Here is a 10305-nt window from a genome sequence, read left to right as displayed (position 1 = left end):
GCCCATGCTGTAACTAGGGAATGGAGCTACAATCCACCTTCCCCTATGTATCTACAGCCGGGGGGCCATGCTGTAACTAGGGAATGGAGCTACAATCCACCTTCCCCTATGTATCTATGTACAGCCGGGGGCCCATGCTGTAACTAGGGAATGAAGCTATAATCCACCTTCCCCTATGTATCTATCTACAGCCGGGGGCCCATGCTGTAACTAGGGAATGGAGCTACAATCCACCTTCCCCTATGTATCTATGTACAGCCGGGGGCCCATGCTGTAACTAGGGAATGAAGCTATAATCCACCTTCCCCTATGTATCTGCAGCCGGGGGCCCATGCTGTAGACTAGGGAATGGGGCTACAATCCACCTTCCCCTATGTATCTATCTACAGCCGGGGGCCCATGCTGTAACTAGGAAATGGGGCTACAATCCACCTTCCCCTATGTATCTATCTACAGCCGGGGGCCCATGCTGTAACTAGGAAATGGGGCTACAATCCACCTTCCCCTATGTATCTATCTACAGCTGGGGGCCCATGCTGTAACTAGGGAATGGAGCTACAATCCACCTTCCCCTATGTATCTATCTACAGCCGGGGCCCATGCTGTAACTAGGGAATGGAGCTACAATCCACCTTCCCCTATGTATCTATCTACAGCCAGGGGCCCATGCTGTAACTAGGAAATGGGGCTACAATCCACCTTCCCCTATGTATCTATCTACAGCCGGGGCCCATGCTGTAACTAGGGAATGGAGCTACAATCCACCTTCCCCTATGTATCTATCTACAGCCAGGGGCCCATGCTGTAACTAGGAAATGGGGCTACAATCCACCTTCCCCTATGTATCTATCTACAGCCGGGGGCCCATGCTGTAACTAGGGAATGGAGCTACAATCCACCTTCCCCTATGTATCTATCTACAGCCGGGGGCCCATGCTGTAACTAAGGAATGGGGCTACAATCCACCTTCCCCTATGTATCTATCTACAGCCGGGAGCCCATGCTGTAACTAGGGAATGGGGCTACAATCCACCTTCCCCTATGTATCTATCTACAGCCGGGGGCCCATGCTGTAACTAGGGAATGGGGCTACAATCCACCTTCCCCTATGTATCTATCTACAGCCGGGGGCCCATGCTGTAACTAGGGAATGGAGCTACAATCCACCTTCCCCTATGTATCTATCTACAGCCGGGGGCCCATGCTGTAACTAGGGAATGGGGCTACAATCCACCTTCCCCTATGTATCTATCTACAGCCGGGGGCCCATGCTGTAACTAGGAAATGGGGCTACAATCCACCTTCCCCTATGTATCTATCTACAGCCGGGGGCCCATGCTGTAACTAGGAAATGGGGCTACAATCCACCTTCCCCTATGTATCTATCTACAGCTGGGGGCCCATGCTGTAACTAGGGAATGGAGCTACAATCCACCTTCCCCTATGTATCTATCTACAGCCGGGGGCCCATGCTGTAACTAGGGAATGGAGCTACAATCCACCTTCCCCTATGTATCTATCTACAGCCAGGGGCCCATGCTGTAACTAGGAAATGGGGCTACAATCCACCTTCCCCTATGTATCTATCTACAGCCGGGGGCCCATGCTGTAACTAGGGAATGGAGCTACAATCCACCTTCCCCTATGTATCTATCTACAGCCGGGGGCCCATGCTGTAACTAAGGAATGGGGCTACAATCCACCTTCCCCTATGTATCTATCTACAGCCGGGAGCCCATGCTGTAACTAGGGAATGGGGCTACAATCCACCTTCCCCTATGTATCTATCTACAGCCGGGGGCCCATGCTGTAACTAGGGAATGGGGCTACAATCCACCTTCCCCTATGTATCTATCTACAGCCGGGGGCCCATGCTGTAACTAGGGAATGGGGCTACAATCCACCTTCCCCTATGTATCTATCTACAGCCGGGGGCCCATGCTGTAACTAGGGAATGGGGCTACAATCCACCTTCCCCTATGTATCTATCTACAGCCGGGGGCCTATGCTGTAGACTAGGGAATGGAGCTACAATCCACCTTCCCCTATGTATCTATCTACAGCCGGGGCCCATGCTGTAACTAGGGAATGGAGCTACAATCCACCTTCCCCTATGTATCTATAGCCGGGGGCCCATGCTGTAACTAGGGAATGGAGCTACAATCCACCTTCCCCTATGTATCTATCTACAGCCGGGGGCCCATGCTGTAACTAGGGAATGGGGCTACAATCCACCTTCCCCTATGTATCTATCTACAGCCGGGGGCCCATGCTGTAACTAGGGAATGGAGCTACAATCCACCTTCCCCTATGTATCTATCTACAGCCGGGGGCCCATGCTGTAACTAGGGAATGGGGCTACAATCCACCTTCCCCTATGTATCTATCTACAGCCAGGGGCCCATGCTGTAACTAGGGAATGGAGCTACAATCCACCTTCCCCTATGTATCTATCTACAGCCGGGGGCCCATGCTGTAACTAGGGAATGGAGCTACAATCCACCTTCCCCTATGTATCTACAGCCGGGGGGCCATGCTGTAACTAGGGAATGGAGCTACAATCCACCTTCCCCTATGTATCTATGTACAGCCGGGGGCCCATGCTGTAACTAGGGAATGAAGCTATAATCCACCTTCCCCTATGTATCTATCTACAGCCGGGGGCCCATGCTGTAACTAGGGAATGAAGCTATAATCCACCTTCCCCTATGTATCTATGTACAGCCGGGGGCCCATGCTGTAACTAGGGAATGGAGCTACAATCCACCTTCCCCTATGTATCTATGTACAGCCGGGGGCCCATGCTGTAACTAGGGAATGAAGCTATAATCCACCTTCCCCTATGTATCTGCAGCCGGGGGCCCATGCTGTAGACTAGGGAATGGGGCTACAATCCACCTTCCCCTATGTTTACACACAAAAAAAAAAAGAAAAAGAAAAAAAAATATATTTATATATTTATGCTAATAACAATCAAAACCCGAGCATATGCTCCCTTCTCAAACTTTCCAAAAAGCAGAGACATTTGAAGAAGATAGGAAGCGGATTGCAGCGTCGCCATGACAATTCGCTAACGTGAGGGAGGAATAAGATTACAGGATACAACGTGTCCACCTGACAATAGTCATAAAAAGGACGGAACTCTTTAAATTATGGCATGGAGCTATAAAAAAGCGACGCTTAGCTGGACCCAAAGGGACCTCCCACCAAGGAAACTAAATTGGACTATCCATTTGGCAAAATTAATCAACATGATTGTCCTCCTTGCTGCTGTGGGGGCTTATTGCTTGTTGCTTATTTCACGTCCCACATCAGGTTACATGCCGATGGATGACTTGTACATGTATACGTTCCATGTCCTAATTTAAAGGGATTGGCCCAGGAGTCTGTGATATTCCCATTTCCTAATGAATGGAGCACGCTCCCGGGTACTGTGGGGTTGATGGAGATAGTAGAGTACAGCTCTAATCTCCAGCACAACCTCGGAGAACGCCAGGGGCCACACTGAACGTGCCTCAGTTCTTGCCACTAATCATTATATCACTGAATTTTGGGCCAACACTTACTGGTTCTAACCTAACAGCTTATTTCCATTATTTCGGGTTTTTCTCTGACCTAATCGTCGATGCACTACTGTGACATCATCAGTAATGTCTCGGGTTTCTAATGCTCGAATAGATTGGGTTTGATGAGGTCAACTTCATCCAAGCGCCACCTAAAGTCATGACAATATTGTCCGTGTGCCAAAGCTCTTAATATCTACTAATTCATTCAGCAACTTTATTTCCCTGCTTTTTGTAGAAAATATGTCTGAATCCGTCTCCTCATCCGCATTTGTAGTGAATGTGGAAGGAGGAAATGTAAAATAATCATTAGGGGGCATTGAGAATAGATCAGATACCACTGCTGGTATATTCTACTGCATGGATATATTACTGCTGGTATATACCACTGCTGTGGAGTGCTAGGACTAATATCCAAGTGTCCACCTAGATCCGGACACGGTCTCGTTTGTAGTCGGTATCTTGATATCAGTGTTATTGATGCAGCTATCAGACAAACTATAACTATGTGCTTAAAATCCACCATGAGTACAAAGCCTTCCATTGTCTCTTATCTTACTTGTCCACCCACGTACATTTCCCATCCCTTACACCAAGATAAGAAACCTGCTAGTTACATTGTGACTGGACCAATACGAGTCACTCTGTGTAATTGCACAGCAGCCCCCTCTATTGGAGGGGTAGCAACACCCAGGGGTATTATTACATGGGAAGCGAATGTATCAGTATTTTATCTTGTATAGTCTGATTATGCTACATATAAAGGAAACCTTATCGCTATCCCTATATTCATCAGATTACTACATCACTGACCTCTCTGCAGAATATTGCTCTGTTCCACCGATCCATATAGATGTGTAGTCATTTTACATTATTGATGGAATCATTTCATGTTCTAGGATGTAAGATAAGTCATTGGGGCTGGATGCAAGAAAGAGGAGTTGCAAATATCAGTTTGAATGGAGAGTGATGGCGCCGCTGATCTCTAGTGATGGATAGGCTGTATTCTCAGTGATGTCACCGCTGCTCTCTAGTGATGGATAGGCTGTATTCTCAGTGATGGCACCGCTGCTCTCTAGTGATGGATAGGCTGTATTCTCAGTGATGGAGCCGCTGCTCTCTAGTGATGGATAGGCTGTATTCTCAGTGATGGCCCCGCTGCTCTCTAGTGATGGATAGGCTGTATTCTCAGTGATGACACCGCTGCTCTCTAGTGATGGATAGGCTGTATTCTCAGTGATGGCGCCGCTGATCTCTAGTGATGGATAGGCTGTATTCTCAGTGATGTCACCGCTGCTCTCTAGTGATGGATAGGCTGTATTCTCAGTGATGGCACTGCTACTCTCTAGTGATGGATAGGCTGTATTCTCAGTGATGGCACCACTGCTCTCTAGTGATGGATAGGCTGTATTCTCAGTGATAGCACCGCTGCTCTCTAGTGATGGATAGGCTGTATTCTCAGTGATGGATAGGCTGCTCTCTAGTGATGGATAGGCTGTATTCTCAGTGATAGCACCGCTGCTCTCTAGTGATGGATAGGCTGTATTCTCAGTGATGGCACCGCTGCTCTCTAGTGATGGATAGGCTGTATTCTCAGTGATGGCACTGCTGCTCTCTAGTGATGGATAGGCTGTATTCTCAGTGATGGCACCGCTGCTCTCTAGTGATGGATAGGCTGTATTCTCAGTGATGGCACCGCTGATCTCTAGTGATGGATAGGCTGTATTCTCAGTGATGGCACCGCTGCTCTCTAGTGATGGATAGGCTGTATTCTCAGTGATGGCACCGCTGCTCTCTAGTGATGGATAGGCTGTATTCTCAGTGATGGCACCGCTGCTCTCTAGTGATGGATAGGCTGTATTCTCAGTGATGGCACCGCTGCTCTCTAGTGATGGATAGGCTGTATTCTCAGTGATGGCACCGCTGCTCTCTAGTGATGGATAGGCTGTATTCTCAGTGATGGCACCGCTGCTCTCTAGTGATGGATAGGCTGTATTCTCAGTGATGGCACCGCTGCTCTCTAGTGATGGATAGGCTGTATTCTCAGTGATGGCACCGCTGCTCTCTAGTGATGGATAGGCTGTATTCTCAGTGATGGCGCCGCTGCTCTCTAGTGATGGATAGGCTGTATTCTCAGTGATGGCACCGCTGCTCTCTAGTGATGGATAGGCTGTATTATCAGTGATGGCGCCGCTGCTCTCTAGTGATGGATAGGCTGTATTCTCAGTGATGGCACCGCTGCTCTCTAGTGATGGATAGGCTGTATTCTATGTGATGTCACCGCTGCTCCCTAGTGATGGATAGGCTGTATTCTCAGTGATGGCACCGCTGCTCTCTAGTGATGGATAGGCTGTATTCTCAGTGATGGCACCGCTGCTCTCCAGTGATGGATAGGCTGTATTCTCAGTGATGGCACCGCTGCTCTCTAGTGATGGATAGGCTGTATTCTCAGTGATGGCACCGCTGCTCTCTAGTGATGGATAGGCTGTATTCTCAGTGATGTCACCGCCGCTCTCTAGTGATGGATAGGCTGTATTCTCAGTGATGACACCGCTGCTCTCTAGTGATGGATAGGCTGTATTCTCAAGTGATGGCACCGCTGCTCTCTAGTGAGGGATAGGCTGTATTCTCAGTGATGTCACCGCTGCTCTCTAGTGATGGATAGGCTGTATTCTCAGTGATGGCACCGCTGCTCTCTAGTGAGGGATAGACACACTTGCAGAGCATGTTCATTCAGAATTTGGACCAGTATATCCAAAGATGCTGGGCAGACTCAATACATGGCACATTGATGGCTTCTTCTTTATCACAGGACAGAAAGTATCCAGGCCAATGCTTTATTTGCAGAGAATTCACCCCATATCACATGATTCTCCCAAAATCTTTAGCACACTGGGCTTTTATGTATCACGTTAGCCATAGCGCCCTCTGTGGGTCATCTGTAGTGGACAGACGCCTAGAAGTTAGAGAAGACTGTTCTGCCCCGCTCCATTTCCATCAGTCTGTTTTTAAGGGACCAGTCAGAGTCAGGGAAACTTTGCATGTGATTTTTGCATGAACTCAGCGACCACTTGGCACCCACAAGTGACCGCTCCTCTCTTCGGTCATTTTGGAGAGGTGATTGATATGTTTGAGCATGAATCATTCATATGATCACAATGAGCCAAAGAGATGGGCATGATGGACCTTGAATGCTGCGCTATGACTGGTAAGCAACTTGCGGTCAATAGGCTCCCGCCAAACACAACCGGTTTTCTGAATGCAGTGGGGAAGGCATTTCGTTATGATTTCGGCGCAGGGGCTCGTGCACTTGGCCACAGTGTGCACCATTTGCAGTCCTGAGCTCCAGTCTAAAGCTTTGTCAGCTCGGACATGAGGAGTCGCCTCCTAGCCCGGTTCAGCGGGCAGGCTTTCACTTTTAGCACTTTGAGTGAGTCTCTAGAGATTGCTCGCAGATTGCTTACCTGTATCCCGGTGCAGTCGTGAGGTGGTCACAAAGGCAAAATGTTGGGACTGATCCCAGTCTTGTGTAGAACTCCGTCCCCCATATCTGTCTTGCAGAATGTAGACTGTTCCCATCCTGTCTCCATCACTCTCCTTCTTCATCTACTTTTATTTTACTACGATATGTATCTTCCTTCAACGTATTTTTTTATATTTTATAACAAAAGATATCCTTATCCGAGCGAGCTATTTTTTACTCTTTCTATATAGACAGAATGCTGGCGAGGCGCCCGTCTCATTCAGGCGCGGCCAATCTTATCCATGGTAAATAAAATATAAGACATTTGCTAAGAAATACAGGACGTGCCTTTTATTGTGTCTGCGTGTTTGATTTTAGGAACCCACTCAAGTACACCCTCTGGCACACAACCCTTACAATCCATTGTTATACTCATCCAAGGACTGTATATAGACCCCACTCCACCCATGGTACAGTATCAGTATGCAGAAAGGATAATACTAGTGTCCTCCAAACTATGGCAGCGTCATATTGACAGAGAGACCCTGAAAAAGGAGCAGCATATTGCACGTACTGTAACATTTTGCCGGCTGTTTCCATTTGAGTATACAACTCTATTTTATAGACAGTGATAGCATCATCACCCCATGATAGCATCATCACCTTATTGACCGCACCATAACGACAGTGCCTTCATCACAGTGTCAGCACACTATTGGTGGTAGCTCCACTATTGGCCGTGCACTATTGGTGGTGGCTTCACTATTGGCCGTGCACTGTTGGTGGTGTCATCATGACAGTGCCGCTCCCATATTGACAAATCACACACTGTCGAAGAGCCTAGAAGACTTTGCAAAGCCATATTGTCCCCATGGTATCAAGTATACCTTCCTCCAAATTGAGTGTTATAGTATTTCTCCAAAATTAGAACCTCTTCTGAAAACAAGCCCTTGCAGGATTCATAGTAGGATTACAAACGGCCATAAAAACACCCAAAAACACAGCACCCAAAAACACAGTTTCTAGAAACACAGTGTCACAGATATGGATATATCCACAGGCTCCACTCAGACGGCCGCTGGGGGATGTATATACGTCCCTCATAGGCAAGCAATGGGCGTACGGCACCGTATGGACTGGTGTGGTGCAGCACACGTCCGTCTGAATTTAACCTAAACTATACAATCAGGAATAGGAGCAGTACAAGAAAATTACACTCCCAAATCCATGTCTGCTACCTGAAAACAGGAGGGGGCGCTATTGAGAGAATCAAGAGATGGGATCCCTCAGTATGTACAGATGGGTGCAAACCTTTGTGTAATATGTCTTTCACATGGATCCATCTAAATGACCGGTGGATGATCAGACTCTTGTCTGTCCATGTTGTTTTGTAGTCAATGGGCAGCCACTATCCTCCCAGAAGTGAGCCACATCGGAGCATGAACATTTACAGCTGTAACCTTTAGAAGGTGAATAAAGGGGTCTTCGGCACCCCACAAATTGTGCAGTGGTCAGTTTCATTAACTTCATTAACAAAGCGACGGGTTTCAACCTGGAAACCAAACCTTTATCAAAATGTGTTGCATCGTTAAGGAAAATCATTTCCATCGGGCAATTTGTGGGGCAGCGGAGACCACTTAATGCACCCATGAAAGGGTACTTCTGTTCTGAGATTCTTATCTTTAAAATGACATTACAGTTGTGTTTCTAGATCCCGCTTTGACTTCTGCCCACTCCAGTCTGTCAGCTAAAGGCAGCAAAGATGAAGAAGAAGAGGGAGCCGGAAGGGGGGGAAGAGGGGGAAGAAGAGGGAGCCGGGGGGGAAGAAGAGGGAGCCGGAAGAGGGGGGGGGAGGAGAAGAAGAGGGAGCCGGAAGAGGGGGGGGGGGAGAAGAAGAGGGAGCCGGAAGAGGGGGGGGGGGAGAAGAAGAGGGAGCCGGAAGAGGGTGGGGGGGAGAAGAAGAGGGAGCCGGAAGAGGGGGGGGGGGGGAGAAGAGGGAGCCGGAAGAGGGGAGAGAAGAGGGAGCCAGAAGGGGGGGGTAGAAGAGGAAGAAGATGGAGCCAGAAGGGGGGGGGAGAGGAGGAAGAAGAGGGAGCCGGAAGGGGGGGGAAGAGGAGGAAGAAGAGGGAGGCGGAAGGGGGGGGGGGAGAGGAGGAAGAAGAGGGAGCCGGAAGGGGGGGGAGAGGAGGAAGAAGAGGGAGGCGGAAGGGTGGGAAGAGGAGGAAGAAGAGGGAGCCGGAAGGGGGGGAAGAAGAGGAAGAAGAGAGAGCCGGAAGGGGGGGGGAAGAAGAGGAAGAAGAGAGAGCCGGAAGGGGGGGGAAGAAGAGGAAGAAGATGGAGCCGGAAGGGGGGGGGGAGAGGAGGAAGAAGAGGGAGGCGGAAGGGGGGGGGGAGAGGAGGAAGAAGAGGGAGGCGGAAGGGTGGGAAGAGGAGGAAGAAGAGGGAGCCGGAAGGGGGGGAAGAAGAGGAAGAAGAGAGAGCCGGAAGGGGGGGGAGAGGAGGAAGAAGAGGGAGTCGGAAGGGGGGGGGAGAGGAGGAAGAAGAGGGAGGCGGAAGGGTGGGAAGAGGAGGAAGAAGAGGGAGCCGGAAGGGGGGGAAGAAGAGGAAGAAGAGAGAGCCGGAAGGGGGGGGAAGAAGAGGAAGAAGAGAGAGCCGGAAGGAGGGGAAGAAGAGGAAGAAGAGAGAGCCGGAAGGAGGGGGGGGGGAGAAGAGGAAGAAGAGAGTGCCGGAAGGGGGGGATGAGGAGGAAGAAGAGGGAGCCGCAGGGAGGAAGAAGAGGAGGGAGCCGCAGGGAGGAAGAAGAGGAGGGAGCCGCAGGGAGGAAGAAGAGGAGGGAGCCGCAGGGAGGAGGAAGAGGAGGGAGCCGCAGGGAGGAGGAAGAGGAGGGAGCCGCAGGGAGGAGGAAGAGGAGGGAGCCGCAGGGAGGAGGAAGAGGAGGGAGCCGCAGGGAGGAGGAAGAGGAGGGAGCCGCAGGGAGGAGGAAGAGGAGGGAGCCGCAGGGAGGAGGAAGAGGAGGGAGCCGCAGGGAGGAGGAAGAGGAAGGAGCCGCAGGGAAGAGGATGAAGAGGCAGCCGCAGGGAAGAGGATGAAGAGGCAGCCGCAGGGAAGAGGATGAAGAGGCAGCCGCAGGGAAGAGGCAGCCGCAGGGAAGAGGAGGAAGAGGCAGCCGCAGGGAAGAGGAGGAAGAGGCAGCCGCAGGGAAGAGGAGGAAGAGGCAGCCGCAGGGAAGAGGAGGAAGAGGCAGCCGCAGGGAAGAGGAGGAAGAGGCAGCCGCAGGGA

General features: G+C 50.3%; 1 long non-coding RNA gene across 1 annotated transcript; it reads left to right on the top strand.

The window, feature by feature from the left end:
- The first annotated feature begins 5602 nt into the window (after positions 1-5602).
- On the top strand, positions 5603-7362 carry LOC140069169 (uncharacterized). The gene is made up of 2 exons (XR_011848725.1): positions 5603-6183; positions 6274-7362. It is a non-coding gene; the product is annotated as an uncharacterized lncRNA (long non-coding RNA).
- The last annotated feature ends 2943 nt before the right edge of the window (positions 7363-10305 follow it).

This window comes from Engystomops pustulosus, chromosome 7 (assembly GCF_040894005.1).
Source record: "Engystomops pustulosus chromosome 7, aEngPut4.maternal, whole genome shotgun sequence".
Lineage (NCBI taxonomy): Eukaryota > Metazoa > Chordata > Amphibia > Anura > Leptodactylidae > Engystomops > Engystomops pustulosus.
Note: the sequence above shows the minus strand (reverse complement) of the source record. Positions and strands in the feature narration are given on the sequence as shown.